Below are 9,685 nucleotides of genomic sequence, written 5' to 3' on the forward strand. Positions count from 1 at the left end.
TACAAACTGTTGTCAACCCGGGTCCTCACCAACAACCACGGCATGATGAAATCCGAGGTATACGGGATGAGGTACGAAGATCCCCCACCCCCACCGTCAAGGACCAGCAGTCTGGAACCTGGATGACGTGTTCGGGTTATATCGGAGGAAGTACAATAGGGGGCAATATAACGATAGTCCTTTCGCGGATGAGATTGTGGAAGCTTCATACCCGGAAAATTTGAATTTATCTGGGCTGATCAAATATGACGGAACGCAGGACCCTCAGGTACATTTGGATGCCTTTGACACGACTATGTATATCAAGGGGATAGAGGAGCCCTTGATCACGAGGCTTTTTGCAACCACGTTAACCGGTCCGGCCCAGGCATGGTTCTCATCATTACCAGCAAGATCTATCAGATCCTTCGAGAAATTTGGTGGACGGTTTTTGCTCAACTTTGCCACCAGTAAGAAGCAGCCAAAGTCAGAATTCGCACTGGGAAAGATTAAGCAGCAACCCGGTGAGACACTGCAAAAGTACCTGGATCGGTTCAAATTGGCTACCTTGCAGGTACCCGGATTATCTGAAAATGTTCACTTACATTTAGTAATAGCTGGATTGCACGAGACATCTCGGCTAACTAAGTCGATATACAAAGAGCCACCCCATACCTTAGTTGAGTTCAACACACGCTCTAAGAAATACTTGGAGCTCGATGTAACACCCTGTATATATCTGGTAATGTTATTATGTTAACGTATTCAGTTGCGCTTAATTAAAAATGCGGAATATCTTTTTCTTTTCAATTATGATGTCATTAATCATTACCAACTTGATTACTTAACCATTTTCAAAACATCCCATGTATATATATTTCAATAAACAGCTAACTGAAATACCTCATTAATTAAATAACATAAGTATGTCTCTAGTCACGGAACTACCACACATAGACCGGACCAACTAGCAGTTTATACAACTCAACCCCAAAGTACTATCAGCATAGTGGCATGGACAACTCCCATGTTCACCCAAATAAGGCAACAAAGCCCAACATAAGTCTCAACTCAATAATCATAAATGACAGAAAACATAAACAACATCCAATCCAGTCATGCCAGCATAATATGAACAGCACTAAACATCAACTAAGCTCTGGCCTCCTGCCGCCAGAGGCGTCAGTCCCCATACTACCTGAACCTGAAATAAGCATTTCCCAAACGTGGGGTGAGATCTCTAAACAAGAAATCTCAGTAAGACAAGGGATCCTCAAGGATCTTCCACCCCAAACTCACTTACATGTGCAATATAAGTTCAAAAGCAGTTCAACAATATCATTTCTAAAATAGTGCAATGCAGCAGATAATCATGTCATGTGTGTCAATACTATTCTACTGATCAGAGAAATGCAGGAATACGTCTATTACCCACACAATATGCAAGACGCTACTTGCACCCACCCACGGGCTCACCATCTTGTATGACGCTACATACTCAGGCTTACCGACTAAGTGGAAACAACACATACATATTATAAGTCATTGCACATACTAGCTCAAAAGCATTTCAAAATATCCAAAGCATGTAACACAACATGCATATAACCATACCCTCGTGGGGCATGGTGGAACCACAACTTGGCTAAACTGAGGACACGAAAGCTTACCTTGCAAGCTAACACTTTAAGCCAAGAGTCCAACCAATCCTCAAAGTCCAAACACAGCAGAATCACAATCTGATATGGACCAATAATAAATCAATAAACATGCACTACAAGCATACATCATAAAGACAACGCCTTTCTTACGTTTTACGTCTTAAGGCTTCTCACCAAGTCATAAGCCCTTAATCCATTGATTCTGACTTAGTTCGATTATTACAGAAGTTCAACTTCATCAATCTAGGGTCCACAAACCCCCCCAATAGCATACTGTATGAACAATACAGCTACTGTTCTTCGAAATCTCAGAATATCCGGATATTCATCAGGGACATATCCGGATATCAATATCCGGATATTACATCCGGATATCCATATTCGGATATCAAAGACCCCATATCCTGATACCATATCCGGATATCAATATCCGGATACACATATCCGGATATTTCGCGACAGACAGCAGCTTCTGCATTCGCGAAGATATCCATCCAAGGTACCATTTTCAACACTTGAAAAAGTCAAAGCATGCATTTTAAATCTGTTTTAGGTCCACATATCAGTTGGTTACTTGCTTAACCTATTTACATGCAAAGACATCACCTTTAAACCATTTAAACTCATGATCAAGGTTAGGCAACTCACCGAAGCTTCAAACTCAGAAATGGAAGGCTCTTGGAGCTCACGAAACAGCTCCAAATATACTGACTTGCATGGAGCACGAAAAATGCCACACCAAAGGTTGGTTCTTGCACCAAAAATGACTCCTTGGCACCACAAATGCCAAGCCAAAGGACCACACCCTCCATAAACTCAAAGTCAGCACCTATCCTCACCAAGGCAGTAGCAAGAACTCAGAAAACAACCATTTTTTACTTCCCAAGGCTAGAATGCACTCATTCATAAAGTTTTCATGAAGAACCCAAGAGAAAATGAGGTCTCTTGATGTCTCAAATGGAAGGAGAAGGAGGTGGTAGGGTGGCTGGTGTCACACCTTCAGCAAACTCACGTAGGAGAAATGTATGGCCTAGAGTTTTGGGCCATACTTTAGTATATATAGTCACTTAAATCATAAACGCACAATATTAACTTTAATTGCTACGCTTAGAATTTTAATCCCAAACTCAGGATTCTTAACCTACTCAATTTTACAAGAATTATCATATTTTTCTTATATTTTTCGGAGCACCTTTTCGGTACGCGCTTTTCATAGCCAGTATCAATTTCTGGCACCAGTTGTCATTATTTTAACTTAAAACTCGTTTTACAAGTCCTATATATTATTCTAGAAATTATCATGCACTTATTATAATTTTCCAGGATACTTTTTCGGTACACATTTATACCGACTAGCAGAACCGGTACCTGCACTTTTCGTCAGAAAAGCGACTTTCAGCATTATTACCCACTTACTATAATTATTAGAGCCTAATAATAATTATGGTCAATTATGGAATTATCTCATTAAACTCATAATTAACTGATTAATTTCCTTAATTAACGGTGCAGGTTCTTACATTCACCCCACCTTTTTAGGATTTTGTCCTCAAAATCAAAATATACCTGTCTCGAAAATCAGGATACTACCGGAGAAGCTCGTCCTCTCGCTCCCAGGTACACTCCTCAGGAGTCCTTCCTGACCATTGCACTTTGACCATTGGAATGATCTTGCTCCTCAGCTGCTTCTCGCCATGATCGAGAATCTTGAGTGGTCCGACGAGAGTTTTCAAGTTCTCTCGAACCTCCACATCATCAGGTTGCACCACGTGCGAAGGATCCGCTACATACTTGTGAAGTTGAGACATGTGAAACACGTCGTGGATGTTGGCCAAGTTCGGAGGCAAGGCAAGCCGGTAGGCAACAGGTCCTACTCTACCAAGAATCTGGTATGGCCCAATAAACCGCGGGCTCAGCTTCCTCACTCCGAGTTCCCGTCCAACACCGGTGACAGGTGAAAGTCTCAAAAACACGTGCTCACCCTCACTAAACTCCAGTGGACGATGCTTGACATCGTAGTAACTCTTCTGGCGATTCTGCGCCTGCTTCAGCCTTTCCCTGATCATCTGGATCTGCAGAGTGGTATCTTGGACAAAGTCCAAGCCAAAAAACTCACCATCTCCAACCTCAGACCAGCAGGTAGAAGTCCTACACCTCCTACCATACAACGCCTCGTAGGGTGCCATGCCCAGGCTAGCATGGAAGCTGTTGTTATACGAAAACTCCACCAATGGAAAGTACCTATCCCATGTCGAGCCCTGCTCCAACGTGCAAGCTCGCAACATGTCCTCCAAGGTCTGGATAGTCCACTCAGTCTGTCCATCAATCTCAACTGAGTACCAAAAGCTCCATGCAGCGCCTCCCAGAACCGAGATGTGAACTTCAGGTCCCTATCACTGATGATACTCTTGAGCACCCCGTGAAGCCTCACGATCTCGCGAACATACAGTTTGGCCAACTGCTCAGTAGTGAAGCTCACCTTCATTCCTGGCCACCAGAAATTCCTCTTCAGGTCTTGGTACATCTTTGTAGCACCAGGATGAACAGTAAACTGTCCCTTATGGGCCTCCGCCATAACGTCTTCGATCAAAGGACCTCGAGGAATCACAACACGCTTATGAAACAACAGAAGTCCATCCTTATTCGAATACACACCGTATTGGTTCTTCACGTAGTCGAGACACTCTCTCTGCACTTGCGCCTCGTGAATCTTCTCGATAAGCTCATTCTTGACTCTCACAGTCTCCATCTCGAGAAGTGCACCCCCAAACAAGGAAGTCACCTTCAAGTCTCGAAACTTCTCTATGATGTCGAAGTCACCCATAGTCAAACTGGATAGACTCACGGATTTCCGACTCAAAGCATCAGCTACCACATTGGCCTTGCCAGGATGGTACTTCAACTCAAAGTCGTAGTCCTTCAAAAATTCCATCCATCTCCTCTGCCTCATGTTCAGCTCCTTCTGATCAAACAGATATTTCAAGCTCTTGTGGTCACTGAACACCGCAAACTGCATACCGAACAGGTAATGCCTCCAAATCTTGAAAGCAAACACAATCACAGCCAAATCTTGAAAGCAAACACAATCATAGCCAACTCCAAATCATGAGTAGGGTATTTCTCCTCATGAGGCTTCAATTGCCTCGAAGCAAAAGCAACAGCTCTACCAGACTACATCAACACACAGCCCAGCCCATTTCCAGAAGCATCACAGTAAAGCTCAAACTGCTCCTCAGGATCAGGAAGGACTAACACAGGTGAAGTAGTCAATCTCTCCTTCAACTCCTGAAAGCACGCCTCACACTCGTGAGTCCACACAAATGGAGTCTCCTTTCGGGTAAGGCGAGTCAAAGGGAGAACCATCGTGGAGAAACCCTTGATGAACCTCCGATAGTAACCTGTCAAACCTAAGAAGCTCCTCACCTCCGTAACTGTCTCGGGCCTATCCCAATCCAACACGGCCTCAATCTTGTTGGGATCCACTGCAACTCCATCCGCTGAAATCACATGCCCCAGAAACTTGACTGATTTGAGCCAAAACTCACACTTAGAAGGCTTATCATAAAGCTTTTTCTCCTTCAGCACTTGCAGAACAATCCTCAGATGCTTCGCATGCTCCTCCTCAGTCTTGGAGTAAATCAGAATGTCATCAATAAAGACAATCACAAATTGATCCAGATACGGCTGGAAAATCCTGTTCATGTAATCCATGAACACTGCCGGCGCATTGGTGAGTCCAAACGGGATCACCAAATACTCAAAGTGACCGTATCTCGAACGAAACGCGATCTTAGGGACGTCCTCCGGCTTCACCCGAATCTGATGGTATCCGGACCGGAGATCAATCTTGGAATACACACAAGCGTCCCTGAGCTGATCCAACAGATCATCAATCCGAGGAAAGGAATACTTCTTCTTGATCGTCACCTTATTCAACTGCCGGTAGTCGGTGCACAATCGCATTGTCCCGTCCTTCTTCTTCACAAAGATGACCGGTGCTCCCCAAGGAGACACACTCGGCCGGATGAAATCTTTCGCTGAAAGATCCTCAATACGCTTCTTCAGCTCAGCCAACTCTGGTGGCGACATCCGATATAGAGCTAAAGAAATAGGCCCCACACCAGGCAACAAATCAATGGAGAACTCTATCTCCCGCTGTGGCGGAAACTCAGGAATCTCCTCAGGAAACACCTCGAGGAACTCCCCCACCACAGGAATGCCAGTGATATCCTCCTGTGTCCCACTCACCAAACCTCCCAACATGACATAACCAAATGCCCCTGCTCTCAAGGCCTTCCTAGCCTGCAGCAACGAAATATACGGCGAGGAACTAGCTGTGGAATCACACGGAGACATCACCACGCGCTTTGCACAACAATCAATCAGTGCACAGTTTCTAGACAACCAATCCATGCCCAGAATAATCTCCAAGTTGGCCATCGGCAATCCTATCAGATTCACCGAGAACTCACGGCTGTCCCACTGAAATGCTACATCGCGGTGAACAGTGATAGAATCACATATTTTTCGGTGGCGGTAGTCACCCGCAACGGTGGAGAAAGCACAAACATGGGCAACTCAAGCCCCAAAGCTTTGGATGAACATTTCTTCCTCTTGGGCAGCCCATTCTTCCTTTTCCGCCATAATTTCATCACTACGGCCAAAGTTTGAGGGCAGGTGGACCTCCCTTGACCGTTGAGATTCCCCCCACTCATATTTCTGAAGAGCTTGAGTTAGAGGAACGGTAAAAAGTAAACAATCACATGCGAAGGAAGAAAAATTCATACGAAAAGCAAGCAAGCATTCCAGTGGTGAATGATCAGATAAGTAAACATGCATAGCAGGAAAACAAGCATAGCTGACCAAACCAGAACATCATGGGTTGAAGTGAAATGGGGAGCAAGGTAGCGTAGAAGAACGTACCTTAAAAAAAGGAAAGGGTTGAAGATTTTGGATTGCAAGAGATTCTGAGAAATTCGCAAACTGAAATCCTCCAAGGCAATGCAGTCCAGGAAAGTACAAGTGGTGAATAAACGAGGAAAAGAAATCAAATAAGCATAACCCGCGAAACCAAGGGTTAGGGGCGAAAGGGTAACTTCGCCAGATGAGATAGTTGAAAGAACACCCTGACAGTTGCAATAAATGCAAGTGGCACGAACAGACATAGTGGCACACATTGTTGGGGTGCAGGAAGGCCACGTGGAGGGCCGTTATGATTACCTGAAAAGAAGAATTACCCTTTTAGAAGAAGAATCGTCATGGGTTTAGGATAGGATTTGCAATCCCGACGCTTCGACCGTGCTCTATCAGCCGGGGTACTCTCCGGGTGATTATCCGAGATCTTCTGCTGCGCCATGATCTCGAACCGGGAGTTATCAAGACAAGCTAAAATCGATGATAGTTGGCCACTGTCCGATGTAACATAACGAGTGCCATGTAAACCCAGCTTTACACCCCGGCATCCTGAATTCTGCTTAGTCTACTCGGCTGAGGGGCAACTGTTATGGACCAGAGGAAGGCCCATAATCGCAGCTAGCCCAGACCGCGCAAGACCACAGGTAAGCACTATAAATAGGAACTAAAGACCACAGGTATGACTGATATCTCTTACCTTATTTTTATGCAATCACAACAGTGCACACACATACCCCTTAGGCTGAGGCCGTCAAATAGTGTGCAATGATTTGTTGTCTCCAAGGTACCTAATTCATAGGTATCTAGAGAGAAACACTCTAATCCAAGATCAATCCTCCAATCTCAATTGGACACATCTGCCTCAGGCAGAACATGAGCAAAGTTCAATATCATGAATCATTCGTTTCTTCAGTATAGACAAACACCACATATCGAAAAACCCATTTGATCTTCTCTGCTTTGGTAATCAAATTGGATCTTCACCATCGAAAATGGGCATTTCCACCTTCTTAGTCCAACATCGATCTTCTAGTGCACTGGCTGAATTTCCTTCGCCTTCTTTCTGCCTTTATGGTGACGAACCTGATAAATCTGGATTTGAATTCTCTGCTATTTTTACAGAGCAAATCGATTTGTCTGAGAAAGCAAAGCTAGGACAGGGTATTTTTGTCTTGTTCATTTTCCCACCGTCTTGTATTTCTAAAATACCATATGTTGGATGGTATTCTGTTTTGGAAATTTTGTGTGTAAATCACAATCCTGGCAATATAATTTTCCTAGAAATTTTTTCATTTCTCCTTGTATCAAATATGGGAAAATAATATTTCTAGAGTAACTTTTCTGGGAAAATAAAATTTCCCCATATATCAAACGCCCTGATTTTTGTTACACAAGTTCTTCGGACTTCGGAGTTCCAATTATTTTTGTTCGTTATCTTTTTTATATGCTATGAAGTTCATTATTTTATTTTTTTAAAAAAATAAGTTTTGTTGCACTTTTATCCCAAAATTAATGTATGTTGAATTTTAATCCCTTTATTTATTTTTTTCAATTAATTCCTCCAATTTTTTTATTAAACAAATCAAGTCCTTCCAACATCCAACTAATAAATATAGAAGCTGATATAGCATGCATGTCTTTAACCCGGTCAGATCATGCATATTTTTTTTTAAAAAAATTAAAGTGAAACAACGTTGTTTTTTAAGCAAGAACAAATCCAAAATCTTTAAGTTATAATACACTATTTTAAATTGACAAATACACATAAGAATCACACAAAATACAAAACACAATTAAACATTAAAGTTAAGAATAATAAAATTGAAATGAAAATAAAAACCCTAAGTAAGTTGGATTGAAATTTGAAAACATAAAAGACAAGGGGGAGAGCTAGAAAATTGACAAGTGATATAATTTTTTTTTATTTTTAATATTGACCCAATGGAGAATTCTTTTTTTTTTTTTTCCACAATTAGGGAGGGCCTAAGCTCAAAAAAATGAAATATAAAGATACAAAAAATCTATAGTTATGAAAAGCAAATAAATCTTCATCCAGTAATCCGATCATTTGATGAGGAGGCTAGTTGAAGATGATATTATCATCTTCAATGCCAAGATCTTGTTTCACAAACCAATCATTGAATTTGTTGTTTGACATAATTTTAGGATAATTCTGGATAGACATAATTATGCATTTTATTAGACAACATAGAAGTTACTATAAAAAAAAATTAAATATAAAATATAAATTTATATACATCTATCATGTGGTTCAATCAGTGACTCACTGATCCGATATTCCGACCAAATCGATGATCGGTTCGGATTTAATATCATAGACAGTTTAATTAAAACTTGAAATGTGGGATTAAAGGATTATCTCATGTGCTGTCTACGTGAGAAATCCTTCTCCAAACCTATTGTGATTTCCCCAAATTGAACAGGGAACAACATTGCACTGCAACAAAGGTAGAGGCACCATAGTTGGAAGAAAACGTAAAAGAATTGATGGATCCAAACTCACGAGAAGTGCCCACACTGAAAAACATCGGTGCAAGAATGACCTTTGTGCCCATTGATCCCATGCTTTTGGGAGGCACAAAATTCTTAATAAGAGTTTTGGCACGTAAATTAGGATCATATTGCAAAATGATCATGTAAGATACCAAAACTGACAAAAGTGAATAAAGTGGCATCAAACAAAAATTATGGAACCCAAGAAGTTTATTAAGCAGCACAAAAATTGTATTAAAGAATAAAGAAAAGGCATACAAGGACCCAACTTATGACCCAAAATTTTTTGTTATCTGAAGGCTCGTTGAGAACATGACACTAACGGTGGTTCTCATTTCTCAAGTTTATTATCGAGTGGAAAAAACTTTTCTTAGGTTGTAGAAAAATAATTACCTCAATGTTATAAAAATAAAATTATAAGTGAAACCCACGTATAAAAGAAGAGAAAAAAAAAGTGGTGGAACCCACCCCTCTTTTATGTGTGTAAGAAAATTGTTTCTTTCGTGTAAAATGAGATAAATATAACCCTTGTCGAGTAGCAATATATACTATATAGAATCCAAAAATAATAAATTAAACAAGCGGTAGAAAAGGTACTTCTCAAATTTCTTTCCGGG

This window comes from Gastrolobium bilobum, unplaced genomic scaffold, assembly GCF_033153095.1.
Source record: "Gastrolobium bilobum isolate Gb01-03AN ecotype WA unplaced genomic scaffold, APGP_CSIRO_Gbil_v1 utg2182, whole genome shotgun sequence".
NCBI lineage: Eukaryota > Viridiplantae > Streptophyta > Magnoliopsida > Fabales > Fabaceae > Gastrolobium > Gastrolobium bilobum.